Source organism: Ursus arctos, unplaced genomic scaffold, assembly GCF_023065955.2.
Source record: "Ursus arctos isolate Adak ecotype North America unplaced genomic scaffold, UrsArc2.0 scaffold_1, whole genome shotgun sequence".
Taxonomy (NCBI): Eukaryota; Metazoa; Chordata; class Mammalia; order Carnivora; family Ursidae; genus Ursus; species Ursus arctos.
In genome coordinates this window covers 2,029,101-2,049,156 of record NW_026622763.1, presented here as the reverse complement: position 1 = coordinate 2,049,156, position 20,056 = coordinate 2,029,101, and the positions used below count along the sequence as shown (strand labels likewise).

Below are 20,056 nucleotides of genomic sequence, written 5' to 3'. Positions count from 1 at the left end.
TCTTCTTCGATTCCATAGGTTGCCTTCTTGTTTTGTTGATCTTTTCCTTTGCCAAGCAGAAGCTTTTTATACTTATGGAGTGCCAATAGTTCATTTTGCTTTTATTTCCTTGCCTTTAGAGACGTTGCTTGCAAGAAGTTGTTGTGTCCAAGGTTGAAGAGTTCTTTTGATTTTGATATGAGACAGGAATCCATTATCTTTCCTTCCTGATTGTATTCGAGTCCTCTGTCTTTCTTGGTGAGTCTAGCTAAGTTTGTCACTTTTGTTTATCTTTCCAAAAAAGGCCGCTCTCATTTTCATTGGTTTTTTTCTTTTTTGGTCTTTTTAGTCTCCGTTGGATTTATTTATGCATTCGTTTTTGTTATTTCCTTATTTCTACTAATATGGGGCTTTGTTTGTTGTTTTTTTTTCAAGTTCTTTACCACATAAATCAGGTTGTTTATTGGAGAGCATTTTCATGGATTGATGAAGACTTGAATTTTTATGAATGTCCCCCATAAAGCTACTTTTGCTGCATCCCATAAGTTTTTGTAGGTTGTCTTTTTCATCAGTGTCAAGGTACTTCTAATTTTTTTTTTTATTTTTCTTGGACTGTTGGTTGTTCAGTAGCATGTTGTTAAATCTCCACATATTTTTTTAAGATTATTTATATATCTGACAGAGAGTGAGACAGCGAGAGATGAACACAAGCATGGGGGTGGGAGAGGGAGAAGCGGGCTTCCCACTGAGCAAGGAGCCTGATTCGGGGCTAGATCCCAGGATCCTGGGATCACGACCTGAGCTGAAAGCAGATCCTTAACAACTGAGCCACCCTGGCCCCAAAAATCTCCACCTATTTTTGACTGTCCCATTTTTTTTCTTGAGACTGACTTCTAGTTTCATATCATTGTGGTTGGACAAGATTTGAAGCAGAAGGTGAAGAGAGCATTCAGATGAAAGATTTGTTTCCTGGAGGGTTTTCTGAGGGCAGACCATGAGTTCTGTGGGGATGGAGGAAGGTTTTGTGAGATGGGGGGTGGGGTTAACCCTTGTTAGAATTACTGACTACTACCCTGCAGGCTGTGTGCTACCATTCACACCAAAGTCCTGATTGACTTGTACTTCATTAGAAATATTTTCTAGGATGTGGAGGCATAGCCTTCACTTAAAGAAAGCTGCCATGTGGGTTCATGGCATGACCCCAGGTCAGCAACCAGGATGTATGGTATTGTGGGGGATCAGAACCAGGCTTTCTGTGGGAAGTGACAGAAATAGGGTATGGTGAGCTCCATGATCATAGGTGAGGTCCCGAGTGACCCACTGGGTGTTGGGTTCTGTGGATCTGTCTCAACAGGTGCTGTGGAATTCAGGGACACCCTCCTGTCTGTGGATTTGTGTGGAGACAGGTAGACATCAGTGTCTGGCCAGGCACGAGGGTCGCACTGGACCACCACCAGAGGTGCAGCGTGTGGGGGAGCCATTGCTTGGTTTCCGTGAAAGCTGACCAGGGTCTGTGACCATGATTCCTAGCAGCTGCAAGGGGAGAGGAGGCCGGGGGTGGTGCACACTTCCTAGACTTGTGGTCAGGACTAGTCTGGAGCACACTGAAGTCAGCCACACCTGGCACAGAAGGCACCTAGTCAGTGTAGCTGTGGGCACTGCTCCCATGCCACTTTCGGGCCGGCTCCATGCTGCCACCTCCTGCTTTTCATCATCATCTCCAAAGTCATGTGCCTCTGCTCTTGCCCCATGGCCTCCGGGGTATTGTCCGTCCTCCATCTGGCCCTCGTCCCTGGTGCCCTGTGCAGTCCGATGCCAGGGTAGCCTTCTTGAGACAAACATCTGGCCCTGATGGAACACTTCCATGGATCTCGTGTGATTGAGGATGATGCCCTGTACTGGAAGGGGGCTGCAGGTCCCCAATCAGGAGAGCCATGTCTCCCTTTTCAACATGGCCTGCCCTCCCCTTCGTCTTCTTCAGGGAAGCTCTCCCCACTTCCTGAGATGACAGCTCTGAACTTAAAAATGAATGTTATTTTACACATCTCTATGCCTTAGTTCATCCATGGCATGTCTTTCAACCCCGTTAGTGGGTTTTTTTTAGCAGTTCTGAAGGGCTGTCTGCTCAAGGAGGGGATGACCTGGGTGGGGCAGCTTTCCCTCTCATGTCCCTCAGCATGTCTCTGAGCCCTGGGGCCAGCTGTCCCACTGAGGATTGAAAGATCTGAGCCAGCCCTTCCTGAGCCCAGGCTGTGTCAGCTGTGTAGACGGATGAGTGTCGGAGTGGTGGGCAGCTGGCATGGGCCAGGGGCAGGCAGTGCCTCCTCATTCCTTCCCTCCCTTCCTCCCAGAGGTAGCTCAGAGCAGCCTTCAACCCCTGCATCTCCAGATCCCTTGACCTATGCCTCCTGTGTTCAGCTGGTGACCTTGGAGTTTCGCATGGATTCTACCTCCCGTACCCTCTCCCTTAGCAGTTCCTGGATCAGGGGAGGGTTCGGACTCTTGTCTGCTTTTGGTCTTCTTCCTGTCCCGCACCAAGCCCCCCCACCTTTGCATCTTCCATGTATGTGCTTTGAAGCAAGTCCATCCACAGGGAACCTATTAGCGAAATGGATCCAGGCAATGAACATTGAAGTAGAGATCCAGGATCCATAATATACCTGCTCTGAAACCTGTCCCAAAGTCTGTGACTCTCTCACACTGAAACAGAAACAATAATAGCTTTCTGGACTGTGAAGTGACATGTGTCTCTACTTCCAATCTTGAATGCATAGGTGCTGAGCCTGGACAGAAAAGGACCATGGCTCCTGTGGCCTGGGATCCACAGCAAGAACTCAGTGAAATCTGAATTCAAGGCATAGAGTGAATAATTATTCTAGAGTGAATCCTCCCAAGTAGGGCTTAAGCACATTGCACAGGAAAAGATTTTTCAAAGAGGTTACTGCAAGAAAAATCTTTTTTAAAAAATTTATTTTAATTCCAGTAGGGCTAACATACAGTGTTACATTCGTTTCAGGTGTACAAGAGAGTGATTCAGTAATTCTATATATTATTCAGTGGTCATCAAGAAAAGCATCCTATTAATCCCCTTCATCTATTTCACTCATGCCTCTATCCACCTCCTCTCTGGTAACCATCAGTTTGTTCTCTATTGTTAAGAGTTTGTATTTTGGTGTGTCTCCTTTTTCTCTTTTAGTTATTTATTTTTGTTTGTTTTTTAAATTCCCCATTAGAGTGACATCGTATGGGATTTGTCTTTCTCTGACTGACTGATTTTAGTTAGGATAATACTCTCTAGCTCCATCCATGTGTCTGCAAATGGCAAGGTTTCATTCTTTTTCAAGCCGAGTAATACTCCATTGTGTGTGTGTGTGTGTGTGTGTGTGTGTGTGTGTGTGAATACACACATCTATCATCTCATTTGTCAATTTTTCTACAGACACTTGGGTTGCTTCCATATTGTGATATTGTAAATAATGGTGCAAGAAACATAGGGGTGCACGTATCCTTTTATGTTACTGTTTTCCTATTCTTTGGGTAAATACGAGTAGTGTGATTGTTGGATCATAGGGTAGTTCTATATTTAATTTTTTGAGGAACCTTCATACTGTTTTCCACGGTGGCCACCACAGTTTGCATTCCCACCCACAGTTCGCGAGGATTCCCCTTTATCCACATCCTCCCAACACCTGCTCTTTGTTGTGCTTTTGATGTTAGCCATTCTGACAGGTGTGAGGTATTACCTTATTGTCCTTTGGATTTACATTTTCCTGATGATGGGTGATGGTGAACATCTTTTCACGGGACTGTTGGCCATTTGTATTTCTTCTTTGGAGAAATGTCTGTCCATGTCTTCTGCCTATTTTTTAACTTTAATTATTTGTTTTTTGGGGGTCGAGTAGTATCAGTTGTATATGTTTTGGACACTATCCCTTTATTGCATATGATCTTTGCAAATATCTTCTCCCTTTGAGTAGGTTGTCTTATTATTTTTACGTTTTCATTGTTCTTCTGCCGTGTGGAAACTTTTTATTTTGCTGTATTCCCAATAGTTTATTTTTGCTTTCATTTCCTTTGCCTCAGGACACAGTCTAGAAAAATGTTGGTATGGCCCATGTCAAGAAGTTACTGTCTTCCCTCCTGTACGATTTTTGTGGATTCAGGTCTCATATTGAGGTCTTGAAACTGTTTTGCGTTTGTCTGTATTGTGTAAGAAAGCAGTCTAATTTCATTCTTTTGTGCGTAGCTGTCTAGTTTTCCCAACACCATTTGTTGTAGAGACTGTCCTGTTCCCTTTTGATATCGTTGCTTGCTTTGTGGAAGATTCATGGACCACATCATTGTGGGTTTCTGTCTGAACTTGTATCCTGTTCCTTTGGTCACTGTGTCTATGTTTGTGCCGTACTGTCTTGTTAGGATGACTGCAGCTTTGTAGTATAACCTGAAATCTGAAATTGTGAGTCCTCCAGCTTTGTTTTTCTTTTCCACATTGCACTGGCCGTTCAGTATCTTTAGTGGTTCCATACAAATGTTTAGGATTGTTTATTCGAGGTCTTATATTCTTTCATTTAAATTCAATTAGCCAACTTACAGTACATCATTAGTTTCAGATGTAGTCTTCAATAAATTTTCAGTTGTGTGTAACACCCAGTGCTCATTGTATCGTGTGACCTCCTTAATGCTACTCACCCATTTACCCCCCCCCCCAACTTCTCCTCCAACAATCATCAGTTTCTTGCGATAGTTAAGAGTCCATCATGGGTTTTCTCCCTCTCTGATGACTTCCCATTCTATTCTCCCTTCCTTCCCCTATGGTCTTCTTCCTTGTTTCTGATATTCCACATAGGAGTGAAAGCATATGATCATTGTCTTTCTTTCATTGACTTATTCCACTCAGCATAATACCTCCAGCTCCACCAGGTCGGTGTGATGGTAAGTATTCATCCTTTCTGATGGCTGAGCAATATTCCATTATATATATATATATATGATCCACATCTTCTTTATCCATTCATCTATCCATGGTCATCTACACTCCTTCCACAGTTTGTCTATTATGGATATTGCTGCTATGAACACAGGGGTGCATGTGTCCCGTCTTCACTACCTCTGTCTCTTTGGGGTAAATACGCAGTAGTGCAATTGCTGAGACATAGGGTAGCTTTATTTATAACTTCTTGAGGAAACTCCGTACCATTTTCAAGAGTGGCTGTACTGGACTAAATTCATACAGGGGTGTAAGAGGGTTCCCGTTTCTCCACATCCTCTCCAACATGTATAGTTTCATGTCTTCTTATTTTTAGATATTCGGCCTCGTGTGATATGGCATCTATAGGGGTTTAGATTTGCATTTCCCTGAAGCCAAGTGATATGAAGCATTTATGCATGTATCTTTTGGTCACCAGTACGTCATCATCAGTGAAATGACTTCCATTTTAATCCATCTCAAGACCTAAAGCTGGGTAAGGCACTGAAGCTGTATGATGCCATCGATTGGAAGTGTGGAGAATTTCAAAAGATCTCCGTGGAGAGCAAGTTTAAAGGTCAGTGTGAAGCTACTAATTGGTTCTGGGGAGATCTCTGAAAGTGGGGGTTGCCTGGTAGGGCTGAGGGTGGCCCTCTGATTTTCTATGAATCCTTGCTGCAGCCCAAAATGGACAGTTTCCTGCTGTGGGGCAGGCTGAGTCCTCTAGTCCTGCAGAGGTGAGCCCAATGCCTGCTGCCTTGGAGGCAGGCAAACGGGGAGGGACCCTCAACAGAAGACCCAGTGTTAGGTTAGGCCTCAAGAGACAGCGGGTCTGAACTGCCCAGTGCTCAGAGAACTCCCAGGCCGAGTGAGATGAGGGCACAAGGGCGGGTGAGTGTGAGCCTTGGGGTTTCATCTGGAAGGGCCCACAAATGTCGGGGTTCACCAGAAGGGGCTTTCAGGGGTGCCCCAATTCTCTTGCCCTGAATGCTGTGTTGTGCCCCAAAATGGTACAGTTTACTGTGGGCTGCAGGCTGAGTCCTACGGTGGGGCTTGGGTGTCCCCAATCCCCTAGAGTGGGGTGCCAGGACCCTGGAGACGGACCCTTCTGTGGCCAACCTAGGGTAAGGGTTAGGGTCCAGAAGCCTGGCAGGGACAATCTGCAGACTGTGCAGTGAGATCTGTGGAGGGCTGAGAGGAGGCCATGGGGGAGGGTGAGCATGGGCCTCAGGGTTTGGGCACGGGGGGCTGCCAAAAATGGGGATGGGCTCCCGAGGCCTCCCCAAGTTCTCGTGCCCTGTAGGCTCCGTAGAGCTCCAAGGGGCACGGTTTCCTGTCGGGTGGCAAGCTGAGTCCTGCGGTGGGTCACAGGTATCCCAATTCCCTGGGGCTGTGGTGTAAGGCTCTTGGGGAGGCCCCCACACCTGCGGCCGACCTAGGGCTAGGGTTAGGCCCCAGGAGCCCCACAGGCCCAATTTGCTGGCTGTATGGTGAGCTACACGGGCTGAGGTGAGGGTGTGGGGAGGGTGAGCATGGGCCTCAGGGTTGGGGTGCAGGAGGCCGCCGAAGTTCGCTGGTGCCTCAGGAGGCTCCTCCTGGTTCTCCCGCCCTGAATGCTCTATGGCCTCCCAACGTGCACGGTTTCCTGTGGGGTGGCAGACTGAGTCCTGCTGTGGGGCTCAGGTATCCCGAATCCCCGCAGCTGCGCCTCCAGGCTCCTGGGGAGGGGCCCCTCCACAGATGAACTAGGGTTAGGGTTGGGGCCCAGGAACCCCGCAGGCCAGATCTGCCCACTATGTGGCGAGCTTCACCACGGGCTGAGGTGAGGGTGTGGGGTGGGGTGAGCATGGGCTTCAAGCTTGGGTTTAGGGATCGCCGAAGTTCGCCGGGGGCCCTGGGGGCCCTCCAGGTTCTCACGCACTGAATGCTCTACAGCCTCCCAAGGGGCACGGTTTCCTGCAGGCTGGCAGGCTTTGTCCTGCAGTGGGGCTCAGGTGTCCCCAGTCCCTGGGGCTGCGGCACCGGGCCCCAGGGGACGGGCCCTACCCAGCTGACCTAAGGTCAGGTCTAGGCCCCAGGAACCCGGCAGGCCTGATCTGCCGGCTCTGCGACGAGCTCGGTGGCAAGCTGAAGGGAAGGCGTGGGGCGGGATGAGCGTGGGCGTCAGGGTTGGGGTGTAGGGGGCCGCCGAGGATCACTGGGGGCTCAGGGGGGGCCTACCAGTTCTTCTGCATGGTATGCTCTGTGGCGCCCCAAGGGGCATGGTTTCCTGAGGGGTGGCAGGCTGAGTCCCGTGGTTGGGCTCAGGTGTACCCAATCCCCGTGGTTAGGTTACGGATTAGGGTACGGGTTAAGGTTAGGGTATGGGTTACGGTTAGGGTATGGGTGAGTGTAGGGGTTAGGGTTAGTGTAAGGAGAGGGTACAGGGTAGGGTTGGGTTAAGGGGTTACAGGTTAGAGGTTATGGGTTAGGGTACTGATTAGGGTTTAGGGTACGGGTTAGGGTTTAGGGTTTGGGTTTAGGGTTAGGGTTAGGGTTGGAGTACGGGTTAGGTTTAGGGTATGGGTTAGGGTTAGGTTACGGGTTAGGGTGCGCATTAGGGTACGGTTTAGGGTACGGGTTAGGGTACAGTTTAGGGTAAGTGTTGGCGTACGGAAATGGGTACAGTTTAGGGTACAGGTTAGGGTTAGTGTACGGGTTAGGGTTAGGGTACAGTTTAGGGTTATGGTACAGGTTAGGTTACGGTTTAGGGTTAGGGTGAGGGTACGGGTTAGGGATCAAGTTAGGGATAGGTATAGGGTATGGTTTAGGGTTAGGGTATGGGTTAGGGTACGGGTTAGGGTACAGGTTAGGGTTAGGTATGGGTTAGGGTATGGGTTATGTTCCGGGTTAGGGATAGGGTACGGATTAGGGTATGGGTTAGTGTACGGGTTAGGGTATGGGTTAAGGTTAAGGTAAGGGTACTGGTTAGGGGTTGGGTACGGGTTACAGTTTAGGGTTTAGGGTTACGGTTAGCGTACGGGTTAGGGTTAGGATACGGGTAGGGTTAGGGTACGGGTTATGGTATGAGTTATGGTATGGGTTAGGGTCAGGGTTTAGGGTTTAGGGTTAAGGTTATAGTACGGGTTAGGGTAGTTGTTAGGGTTACGGTTAGGTTTAGGGTATGGTTTAAGTTACGGGTTAAGGTACAGTTTAAGGTTAGGGTTACGGTATGGGTTAGGGTACGGGTTAGAGTACATGTTAGGGTTATGGTTAGGGTTAGGGTACAGGTTAGGGTTAGGGTTAGGGTTAGGGTACGGGTTAGAGTTCGGGTTAGAGTATGGGTTAGGGTACGGGTTAGGGTTAGGTTTAGGGATAGGTTACGGGTTAGGGGTAGGGTTAGCTGAAGGGGTAGGGTTAGGGGTATGGTAGGGGTCGGGGTAGGGTTAGGGTTTAGGGTTAGGGTTTGGGTTTTGGGGTTAGTGGTTAAGGTTAGGGTTTAGTGTTTAGGGTTTCGGGATTAGGGTTAGGGTTTAGGGTTTAGGGTTTAGTGTTAATGTCAGGGTTTAGGGTTTAAGGATTAGGGTTTAGGGTTAGGTTTAGGGTAGGGTTAGGGTTAGGGTTAGGGTTAGGGTTAGGATTAGGGGTTAAGGTTTACAGTTTAAGGTTAGGGGTTAGGGTTAGGGTTAGGGTTAGACCCCAGTTGGCCAGCAGGACCGATGCGCCGGCTGTGCGGCGAGCGGTGGAGGTGGCTGAGGTCAGGGCGCTGGCGAGTGGGATTATGGTATCCAGCATTTTGGCGCATGGGGCCTTTGAATGTCGCTAGAGACTCTGAGAGCCCTGCCTGTTCCCCTGCCCTGAATGACCGGCGATGCCCCTAGTGGCCCGCGTGGTAGCGGGGTGGCAGTGTGAGTCTGGCACTGCGATTTGGGGGTCCCCAATGCCATGCGTTGTAGTGCAAGGCCCCTTGGGAGGGGCCCCTCTGGGGCCGTCCTAGGGTTAGTGTTAGCACCCAGGAGTCCGGCAGGCATGATCCGCCAGCTGTGCGTTAGAGGAGGGCCAGGGCAATGTGAGGGCGCCACCGAGCTGGAGCGTGGGCCCAAGCATTTTGGCGCGGGGGGCCTTGGAAGGTCGCTGGGGTTTGGAGGGCCCTGCCGGTTCTCCCTCCCTGAATGGCCAGTGGCGCCCCTAGCGGTCCGGTGGGTGGCGGGGCGGCATGGTGAGTATGGCGCTGGGGCTCGTGGGTCCCCAATCCCTGGCGTTGCTGCACCAGGCCCCTTGGGAGGTTCCCCTCGCGGGCCAACCTAGGGTTCGGTTTAGCCCCCGGGAGGCTGGCAGGCCATGTTCGTGGCAGGCCCGATCTGCTGGCTGTGTGAGGAGCGGAGTTGCGGGCCGAGTTGAGGGCGATGGCGAGTGGGAGCTTGGTCCCCAGCACTTTGGTGCCCTGGGCCTTTGAATGTTGCCATGGCTTGGAGGGCCTTGCCCCGTCTCCTGCCCTGAATAAACAGGGGCGCCCTAGAGGCTCCGTTGGCGGTGGGGCGGGAGGTTGAGTCCGGCGCTGCGGCTCGGGGTCCCCATCCCCAGTGTTGCGATGCCAGGCCCCTTGGGAGGGGCCCCTCGGGGGTCAACCTAGGGTTCGGTTTAGCCTCCAGGACGCTGGCAGGCCATATTCGTAACCTGTGTCGAGAGTGAAGTGGCGGACCGAAGTGAGGGCACTGGTGATTAGGAGCGTGGGCCTGGGCGTTTTGGCGTGGGGGGCCTTCGAAGGTCACCGTGTCTTGGAGGGCCCTACCTGTTCTCCTGCCCTGAATGATCGGCAACACCCCAAGCCCCCGGGTGGTGGCTGGGCGGCAGGGTGAGTCAGGTGCTGAGGTTCGGGGTCCCCAATCCGCGGCGTTGCTGCACCAAGCCCCTTGGGAGTGGACCTTTGGGGATCGATCTAGGGTTATGGTTAGCCCCCAGGAGGCCAGTGGACTCGATCAGCGGCTGTGCGGCACGCGGAGGGTTGGGACGAGGTGAGGGCACTGGCGAGACTGAGCATGAGTCCAAGCTTTTTAGTGCGGGGGGCCTTCGAAGGTCGGCAGGGCCTCGGAGGGACCTGCCCGTTCTCCCGCTCTGAATGACCGGCGGGGCCCCTAGTGGATCGCGTGGCTGAAGGGCAGCAGGGTGAGTCCAGCACTTGGGCTCGGGGTCCCCATCCCCGGCGTTGCGGCGCCAGGCTACTTGGGAAGGGCCCCTCAGGGGGCCGACCTACAGTTAGGGTTAGCCCCCAGGAGGCCGGCAGGCCCGATACACCACCTGTGCGTCGAGCGGAGAGTTGGGCCGAGGTGAGGGTGCTGGTGAACATGAGCCTGGGCCCAAGCATTTCGGTTCGGGGCGCCTTCAAAGGTCGGCGGGGGTTCGGAGGGCCCTGGCAGTTCTCCCACCCTGAATGAATGGCGGTGCCCCTTGCGGCCCGTGTGAGGCGGGGCGCCAGGGTGCATCCGGCACTGGGTCTTGGGGGTCCCCAATCCCCGGCGTTGCGACTCCAGGTCCCTTGGGAAGGGCCCCTCGGGGGCCGACCTATGGTTAGGGTTAGCTCCCAGGAGGCCTGCAGGCCCTGGGTCTTTGAATGTTCCCATGGCTCGAAGGGCCCTGCCCATTCTCCTGCCCTGAATAACCAGCGGCGCCCTTAGCGGCTCCGTTGGCGGTGGGGCAGCAGGGGAAGTCCCGCGCTGCGGCTCGGGGATCCCCAATCCCCAGCGTTGCGGGGCCAGGCCCCTTGGGAGGGGCTCGTAGGGGGCCGACCTAGGGTTAGAGTTAGCACCCAGGAGGCAGCAGGCCCAATCCTCTGGCTGGGCGGCGAGAGGTGCGTGGGCCGAGGTATAGGCTCTGGTGAGCGGAGCGTGGGCCCCTGCATTTTGGCAGGAGGCTTCAAATATCCCTGGTTTGTCTAGGGCCCTGTCCATTCTCCCGCCCTGAATGACAGGCAGCGCCCCTAGCGGCCTGGGTGGCGACAGTGCGGCAGGGTGAGTCCGGTTCTGGGGCTCTGAGTCACCAATCCCCAGCGTTGCAGAGCCAGGCCCCTTGGGATGTACCCCACGGGGCCGACCTAGGGTTCTGGTTAGCCCCAGGAGCTTGGCAGGCCCTATCCACCGGCTCTGAATCAAGCGGAGGGGCGGGCCGAGGTGAGGGCGCTGGGAGCAGGAGCATGGGAGCCAACGTTTTTGCGCTGGGGGCCTTCGAAGATCAGCGGGGGCCCGGAGGTCCCTGCCTGTTCTCCTGTCCTGATTGACCGGTGGTCCCCTAGCGGCTGGGGTGGCTGAAGGGCAGCAGGGTGAGTCCGGCACTTAGGCACGGGGTCCCCATCCCCAGCGTTGCATCGCCAGGACCCTTGGGAAGGGCCCCTCGGGGGCCGACCTATGGTTATGGTTAGCCCCCAGGAGCCCCGCAGGCCTGATACAACACCTGTGCATCGAGCAGAGAGTTGGGCCGAGGTGAGGGTGCTGGTGAACGTGAGCCAGGGCCCAAGGGTTTTGGTTCGGGGCACCTTCGAAGGTCCGGGGGGGTTCGGAGGGCCCTGCCAGTTCTCCCACCCTGAATGAATGGCGGTGCCCCTAGCTGCCCGTGTGAGGCAGGGCGGCAGGGTGCATCTGGCGCTGGGGCTTGGGGGTTCCCAATCCCCGGCTTTGCGACTCCAGGCCCCTTGGGAGGGGCCCCTCGGGGGCCGACCTAGGGTTAGGGATAGCCCCCAGGAAGCTGGCACGCCCTATCAGCCGACTGTGAGGCGAGCGGAGGAGTGGGCCGAGGTGAAGACGCTGGTGAGCGGGAGCATTGGCCCAAGCATTTTGCTGCGGGGGTCCTTCGAAAGTCGCCGGGGACTCGGAGTGCCATGCCTGTTCTCCCACTCTGAATGACCGGCGGGACCCTAGCGGCTCGGGTGGCTGAAGAGCAGCAGGGTGAGTCCGGCACATTTCCTCGGGGTCCCCATCCTCAGCATTGCGGTGCCAGGCCACTCGGGAAGGGCCTCTTGGGGGCCGACCTACAGTTAGGTTTAGTCCCCAGGAGGCCGGCTGTCCCAATACACCACCTGTGCGTCGAGCAGCAAGTTGGGCCGAGGTGAGGGTGCTGGTGAACATGAGCCTGGGCCCAAGCATTTTGGTTCGGCGCACTTTCGAAGGTCGGCGGGGTTTCGGAGGGCCCTGCCAGTTCTCCCACCCTGAATGAATGGCGGCGCCCCTAGTGGCCTGTGTGAGGCAGAGCGGCAGGGTGCATCCAGCGCTGGGGCTTGGGGGTCCCCAATCCCCGGCTTTGCAACTCCAGGCCCCTTGTGAGGGGCCCTTTGGGGGCCGACCTAGGGTTAGGGATAGCCCCCAGGAGGCCGGCACGCCCTATCAGCCAACTGTGAGGCGAGTGGAGGAGCGGGTCGCGGTGAAGGTGCTGGTGAGCGGGAGCATTGGCCGAAGCATTTTGCTGCAGGAGGGCCTTCGATAGTTGCCGGGGGCTCGGAGTGCCATGCCCATTCTCTCGCTCTGAATGACCGGCGGGACCCTAGCGGCTCGGGTGGCTGAAGGGCAGCAGGGTGAGTCCGGCACATTTCCTCGGTGTCCCTATCCCCAGCGTTGCGGTGCCAGGCCACTTGGGAAAGGCCTCTCGGGGGCCTACCTACAGTTAGGGTTAGTCCCCAAGAGGCCAGCAGGCTTGATACACCACATGTGCAGCGAGCGGAGTGGTGGGCCGAGGTGAGGGTGCTGGTGAACATGTGCCTGGGCCGAAGCGTTTTGGTTGGAGGCGCCTTCGAAGGTCAGAGGGAGTTCGGAGGGCCCTGCCAGTTCTCCAACACTGAATGAATGGTGGCGACCCTAGCGGCACGTGTGTTGCGGGGCGGTAGGGTGCATCCGGAGCTGGGTCTCGGGGGTCCCCAATGCCCGGCTTTGCGGCGCCAGGTCCCTTAGGAAGGGACCCTCAGGGGCCGTCCTAGGGTTAGGGTTGGCACCCAGGAGGCCGGCAGGCCCAATCTGCTGCCTGTGCGATGGGCGGAAGGGCGGTCCCAGGTGAGGGCGCTGGGGAGCAGGAGCGTGGGCACCAGCGGTTTGGCGCGGGGGGCCTTTGAAGTTCACAGGGGTTCGGGAGGCCCTGCCCCTTCTTTCCCTCTGAATCACCAGCGGCGCCCGCAGCAGCCTGGGTGACGAAAGTGCAGCAGGGTGAGTCTGGCTCTGGGGCTCTGAGTCACCAATCCCAAGCGTTGCAGAGCAAGGCCCCTTGGGATGTGCCCCACGGGGCCGACCTAGGGTTTCGGTTAGCCCCCAGGAGCCCGGGAGGCACTATCCACGGGCTCTGAATCAAGCAGAGGAGCAGGCCGAGGTGAGGGCGCTGGCGAGCAGGAGCGTGGGAGCCAATTTTTTTGCGCGGGGGGCCTTCGAAGGCCGCAGGGGAAACGGAGGGCCCTGCCAGTTCTCCCACCCTGAAAGAACTGAAGCGCCCCTAGCGGCCTGAGTGATGGCGGGGCAGCAGGTGAATCTGGCGCTGGGGCTCGGGGGTCCCCAATCCACTGCGTTGCACCGCCAGGACCTTTGGGAGGGGCCCGTCGGGGGCTGACCTACGTTTAGGGTTAGCCCCCAGGATGCCGGCAGGTTCAATCCACCAGCTGTGCGGCGAATGGAGTGGTGGGTCGAGGTGAGGCCTCTGTGGAGCGGGAGCGTGGGCCCAAGTGTTTTGGCGCCAGGGGCCTTCGAATGTCTCCGGGGACTCGCCAGGCCATGCCCAATCTCCTCCCTGAGTGACCGGAAGCGCCCCCAGCAGCCCAGGTGGGGGCGGGGCGGCAGGGTCAATCAGGCGCTGAGGCTCGGGTATCCCCAATCCCCAGCGTTGCGGCGCCAGGCCCCTTGGGAGGGGCTCCTCGTGGGCCGACCTAGGGTCAGAGTTAGCCCCCAGGAGGCCGGCAGGCCCAATCCTCTGGCTGGGCAGCGAGAGATGGGCGGGCTGAGGTAAAGGCGCTGGCTAGCGGGAGCGTGGGCCCCTGCATTTTGGCGCGGGAGGCTTCAAATGTCGCTGGTTTCTCTAGGCCCTGTCCATTCGCCCGCCCTGAATGACCAGCGGTGCCCATAACGGCCAGGGTGGCGGCGTTGCAGCAGAGTGAGTCTGGCTCTGGGGCTTGGGGTCCCCGATCCCTGGCATAGCGGTACCAGGACCCTTGGGAGGGGCACCTGGGAGCCGAATTGGGGTTAGGGTTAGCCCCCAGGAGACCGGCAGGCTCGATCCACCCACTGTGCTGCAAGCGGAGGTGCGGGCCAAGGTGAGGGCGCTGGGGAGGGGGAGCGAGGGCACCAGCGTTTTGGCATGGGGAGCCTTTGAAGGTCACTGGGGGCTCGGAAGGCCCTGCCCCTTCTCTCGCCCTGAATGACCGGCAGCGCCCCTAGCGGCCCGGGTGGCAGCGTTGCAGCAGGGTGAGTCTGGCTCTGGGGCTTGGGGTCCCAGATCCCAGGAGAAGCGGCACCAGGACCCTTGGGAGGGGCCCCTGGGTGGCCGACCTAGGGTTAGGGTTAGCACCCAGGAGGCCTGCAGGCGAGATCCACCTGCTGTGAGGGGAGCGGAGGGGCAGACCGAGGTGAGGGCGCTGGAGAGCAAGAGTGTGGGCCCAAGCGTTTTGGCACCTGGGGCCTTCGAATGTCTCCAGGGACTCAGCTGGCCTTACCCATTCTCCTCCCTGAATGACCGGCGGCGCCCCTAGCAGCCCAGGTGGCGGCAGGGCGGCATGTGAGTCCGGCGCTGGGGCTCGGGGATCCCCAATCTACCGCCTTGCGGCATCAGGCCCCTTGGTGGGGGCCCCTTGGGGGCTGACCTAGGGTTAGGGTTAGCCCCCAGGACGCTGGCAGGCTCAGTCTGCCAGCTGTGCGGCGAATGGAGGGGTGGGTCGAGGTGAGATCTCTGTTGAGTGGGAGCGTGGGGCCAAGCGTTTTAGCACCGGGGGCCTTCGAATGTCTCCGGGGACTCAGCGGGCCCTGACTGTTCTCCTCCCTGAATGACCGGCGGTGCCCCTAGCAGCATAGGTGGCGGCGGGGAGGCAGGGTGAGTCAGGCGCTTTGGCTCGGGTATCCCCAATACCCAGTGTTGCGGCGCCAGGCCCCTTGGGAGGGGCCCCTCGGGGGCTAACCTAGAGTTAGGTTTAGCCCTTAGGAAGCCATCAGGCCCTATTCACCAGCTGTGTGGAGAGTGGAGTGGCCGACCGAGGTGAGGGCACTGGTGAGCGGGATGGTGGGCCCGGCAGTTTGGCGCGGGGGGCCTTTGAATGTCACTGTGTCTCGGAGGGCCCTACCCGTTCTCCCGCCCTGAATGAATGGCACCACCCCAAGTCCCCGGGTGGCGCCTGGGTGACAGGGTGAGACCAGTGCTGAGGCTCTGGGGTCCCCAATCCCAGGTGTTGCAGCGCCAGGCCCCTTGGGAGGGGACCCCCGCGGGTCGATCTACGGTTATGGTTAGCGCCCAGGAGGCCGGTGGACTCGATCAGCGGCTGTGCGGCACGCGGAGGGTTGGGCCAAAGTGAGGGCGCTGGCGAGACTGAGCATGAGCCAAGCGTTTTAGCACAGGGGGCCTTCGAAGGTTGGCAGGGGCTCGGAGAGACCTGCCCATTCTCCCACTCTGAATGACTGGCAGGGCCTCCAGCGGCTCGGGAGGCTGAAGGGCAGGAAGGTGAGTTCGGCACTTGGGCTCGGGGTCCCCATCCCCAGAGTTGCGACGCCAGGCCCCTTGGGAAGGGCCCCTCGGGAGCCGACCTACAGTTAGGGTTAGCCCCCAGGAGCCTGGCAGGCCCGAAACACCACCTGTGCGGTGAGCGGAGAGTTGGGCCGTGGTGAGGGTGCTGGTGAACATGAGCCTGGGCCCAAGCGTTTTGGTTCGGGGCGCCTTCGAAGGTCGGCGGGGGTTCGGAGGACCCTGCCAGTTCTCCCACCCTGAATGAATGGCTGTGCCCCTAGCACTGGTGTAGGGCGAGGCGGCAGGGTGCATCCGGCACTGGGTCTTGGGGGTCCCCAATCCCCGGCGTTGTGGCACCAGGCCCCTTAGGAAGGGACTGTCAGGGGCCGTCCTAGGGTTAGGGTTAGTGCCCAAGAGGCCGGCAGGCCTGATCCGCTGCCTGTGCGAGGAACGGAGGTGTGGGGCGAGTTGAGGCCACTGGCGAGCGGGAGCGTGGGCCCCAGCGTTTTGGCGCACTGGGCCTTGGAATATTGCCATGGCTCAGAGGGCCCTGCCCATTCTCCTGCCCTAAATAAACATTGGCGCCCCTAGCAGCTCCTTTGGCCGTTGGGCGACAGGGTGAGTCCCGCCCTGTGGCTCGGGGATCCCCAGTCCCCAGCGTTGTGGGGGCAGGCCCCATGGGAGGGGCTCCTCGTGGGCCGACCTAGGGTTAGAGTTATCCCCCAGGAGGCTGGCAGGCCCAATCCTCAGGCTGGGCAGGGATAGGTGGGTGGGCCGAAGTAAAGGTGCTGGGGAGCGGGAGCATGGTCCCTTGCATTTTGGCGCGGGAGGCTTCAAATGTCGCAGGTTTCTCCAAGGCCCTGTCCCTTCTCCAGCCCTGAATGACCGGTGGCGCCCCTAGCAGCCTGGGTGGTGGTGTTGCGGCAGGGTGAGTCTGGCTCTGGGGCTTGGGGTCCCTGATCCCCAGCGTAGTGGTACCAGGACCCTTGTTAGCCCCCAGGAGGCCGGAAGGCCCCAACCGCCCACTGTGCGGGGAGCGGAGGGGTGGGCCGAGGTGAGGGCGCTGGGGAGCAGGAGCATGGGCTGGGGCATTTTGGTGCAGGGGGCCTTTGAAGGTCACCTGGGGATCGGAAGGCCCTGCCCCTTCTCTCGCCCTGAATCACCAGCGGCGTCCCTAGCGGCCTGGGTGGCGACAGTGCAGCAGGGTGAGTCCGACTCTGGGGCTCTGAGTCACCAATCCCCAGCGTTGCAGAGCCAGGCCCCTTGGGATGTGCCCCACGGAGCAGACCTAGGGTTTCGGTTAGCCCCCAGGAGCCCGGCAGGCCCTATCCACAGGCTATGAATCAAGCGGAGGGGCGGGCCGAGGTGAGGGCACTGGGAGCAGGAGCATGGGAGCCAACGTTCTTGCGCGGGGGGCCTTCGAAGGTCAGCGGGGTCCCGGAGGGCCCTGCCGTTCTCCCTCCCTGAATGACCGGCTGCACCCCTAGCAGCCCGAATGGCGGCGGGGCGGCAGGGTGAGTCCGGCGCTGCAGCTCGGGGGTCCCCAATCCCTGGCGTTGCGGCGCCAGGCCCCTTGGCAGGGGCCCCTTGGGTCTGACCTAGGGTTAGGGTTAGCCCCCAGGAGGCCGGCAGGCCCGATCCCCCGGCTGTGCACGAGCGGAGGGGTGGGATGAGATGAGGGCACTGGCGAGCGGGAAGGTGGGCCCAAGCATTTTGGTGCGAGGGGCCTTCAAAGGTTGCCAGGGGCTCGGAGGGCCCTGCCTGTTCTCCTGCCCTGAATGACCGACGGTGCCCCTCGCGGCCCGTTTAGCAGCGGGGCGGCAGGGAGTGTCTGGCGCTGGGGCTCAGGGGTCCCCAATCCCAGGCATTGCAGGCCAGGCCCTTTGGGATGGGCCCCTAGGGGGTCTACCTAGGGTTAGGGTTAACCGCCAGGAGGCTAGGATGCCTGATCCACTGGCTCTACAGCGAGCGGAGGGGCGGACCGAGGTGAGGGCGCAGGCGAGCGGGAGCATGGGCCCAAGCGTTTTGGCGCGGGGGGCCTTCGAAGGTCACCAGGGGCTCGGAGGGATCTGCCCGTTCTCCCTCCCTGAATGACCGACGGTGCTCCTGGCGGCCCGGGTGGTGGCGGGGTGACACGGTGAGTCCGGCGCTGGGGCTCGGTGGTCCCCAATCCCAGGCATTGCAGTGCCAGGCCCCTTCGGAGGGGCCCCTCAGGGGACAACCTAGGGTTCTGGGTAGCCCCCAGGAGGAGGGCAGGCCTCATCCGCAGGCTCTGCGGCGAGTGGAGGGGCAGGCCGAGGTGAGGGAGCTGAGGAGTGGGAGCGTGAGCTCAAGCGTTTTGGATGTGGGGGCCTTCGAAGGTCCCTCGGGCTCGGAGGCCCCTGCCCGTTTAACCGCCCTGAATGACCAGTGACACCCCTAGCAGCCCGGGTGGCGGTGGGGCGGCAGGGTGAGTACGGCGCTGGGGATTGGGGCTCCCTAATACCCGGTGTTGTGGCCTCAGGCCCGTTGGCACGGGCCCCTTGCGGGCCAACTTAGGGTTAGGGTTAGCCCCCAGTAGGCTGGCAGGCTCGTTCCGCCCATGTGCGGTGAATGGAGGTGTGGGTTGAGGTGAGGTAGCTGGAGAGCGGGGGCATGGGCCAGAGTATTTTGGCTTTAGCTCGGGGTGCCTTCGAAGGTCGCAGGTGTCTTGGAGCATCCTGCCAGTTCTGTCGCCCTGAAGGACTGGTGACGCCCCTAGCACCCCATGTGGCGGCAGGGCGGCAGGGTGCGTCCGGTGCTGGGACTTGGGGGTCCCCAATCCCTGGCATGCGGCGCCAGGCCACTTGGGAGAGTCCCCTCAGGGGCGACTTAGGGATAGGGTTAGCCCCCAGGAAGCCAGCAGGCCCGATCCGCCAGCTCTGCAGCGAGAGGAGGGGTGGGCCGAGGTTAGGGCGCTGGGGAGCAGGAGCGTGGGAGCCAGAGTTTTTGCGTGGGGGGCCTTTGAAGGTTGCAGGGGGATCGGAGGGCCCTGCCCATTCTCCCTTCTTGAATGACTGGCAACGCCCCTAGCACCCTGGGTGCTTGCGGGGTAGCAGAGTGAGTCCAGCACTGGGACTCGGGGGTTCCAAATCCCCGGCATTGCGGTGCCAGGATCCTTGGGAGGGGCCCCTCGGGGGCCGACCTAGGGTAAGTGTTAGCCCCCTGGAGTCCAGCAGGCCCGTTCTGCCAGCTCTGAGGCAGGTGGAGGGGCAGGCCGAGGTGAGGGCGCTGGCGAGAGGGAGTGTGGGCCCAAGCGTTTTGGCACGGGGGGCCTTCGAAGGTCACCGGGGGCTTGGAGGGCCCTGCCCGTTCTCTCACCCTGAAAGACTGGCGGCGCCCCTAGCAGCCCGAGTTGCTGCGGGGCGGCAGGGTGACTCCGGCACTGGGCTCGGGGGTGCCCAATCCCCGGCGTTGTGGCGCCAGGCCCCTTGGGAGGGGCCCCTTGGGGGCCGACTAGGGTTAGGGTTCGTCCCCAGGAGGCCGGCAAGCCCGGCACTAAGTGGCTCTGGCAATGTAACAAAAATGCCACACACTTATCTGTAGGAAATAACAGTGTACAGGAACCCTCTTAGCCCTAACATCATCCTTTGTGAATATGGAAGCCAGCCCCAAAGTGGTCGTGGAAGTCTGACGAAAGGGTTAAGCACTTTTCTCTGAGTCACCACACTATACAGGGAAAGACCAATGTACATCATCTTTCAGGAGTAGGAAGCATTAATGAAAAGGTTCTATAATTTCGAGGACTCTGACCCATCCTTATTGGTAATAAACCACCGTGTACAGGAAAACACCTTCAACTCTCATCAGCCTCCTCAATCCTGATTCCGATTCAACTTTGGGTGTGTAGGACTAGGGAAATGTCCACATCTTATTGCTAAGAAAGAACGATGTCAGGGTAATGCCCTTCAAGTCACCTCAGCCTTCCTGAAGACGGAAGCAGGAATCAAGGTGGCTATGTTACCATGAGGTAAGGAAGATGAGCATATAAGTGAGAAACAACAATGGGCAGGACCTCTCTTCCAACGAACAGTATCTTTGCTTAATGTTGAATCCCTATGGTAAGTGGTTGTGGGCATTTGTGAGGTCAAAATCTGAAGTGTTTTGTAAAACCTCTTGGTCATTCACAGATGAGACTAAGGTAGTTGGGGACTCCTAGGCAGTGATTTGTCCACTGTCAAAAATATGAAAATATAAAAGAGACAGATGAGGTCTCCTCAGGCATTGTCCTTTTTCCTCATCCTCCGTGAGGATGGCCATCTCTGGACAGCTCAGTGGCAGGGTCTCATTCACAGTGGGGGCATCTGTTCCTCAGAGACATCAGGCAGGGAAATGGTTTTGGTTCTCTGTGCCAGCCCAGCCACAGCTGAGTGTCACAGCACCCTCTCGTGGGCTCATAAGAGTTTCACTGTCACCAGGCAGGTCATTGTATTTGATAAACCA

At 57.8% G+C, this 20,056-nt stretch overlaps 1 long non-coding RNA gene across 1 annotated transcript in view; it reads left to right on the top strand.

Annotated features, from left to right (window-relative positions):
• The window catches only part of LOC130544490 (uncharacterized), a 31,712-nt gene that overhangs the window by 6,620 nt on the left and 5,036 nt on the right, over positions 1 to 20,056 (top strand). Inside the window, exon 2 of the long non-coding RNA XR_008960805.1 lies at positions 5,385 to 5,522. This is a non-coding gene — a long non-coding RNA (uncharacterized LOC130544490). The remainder of the gene's footprint in view (positions 1 to 5,384; positions 5,523 to 20,056) is intronic.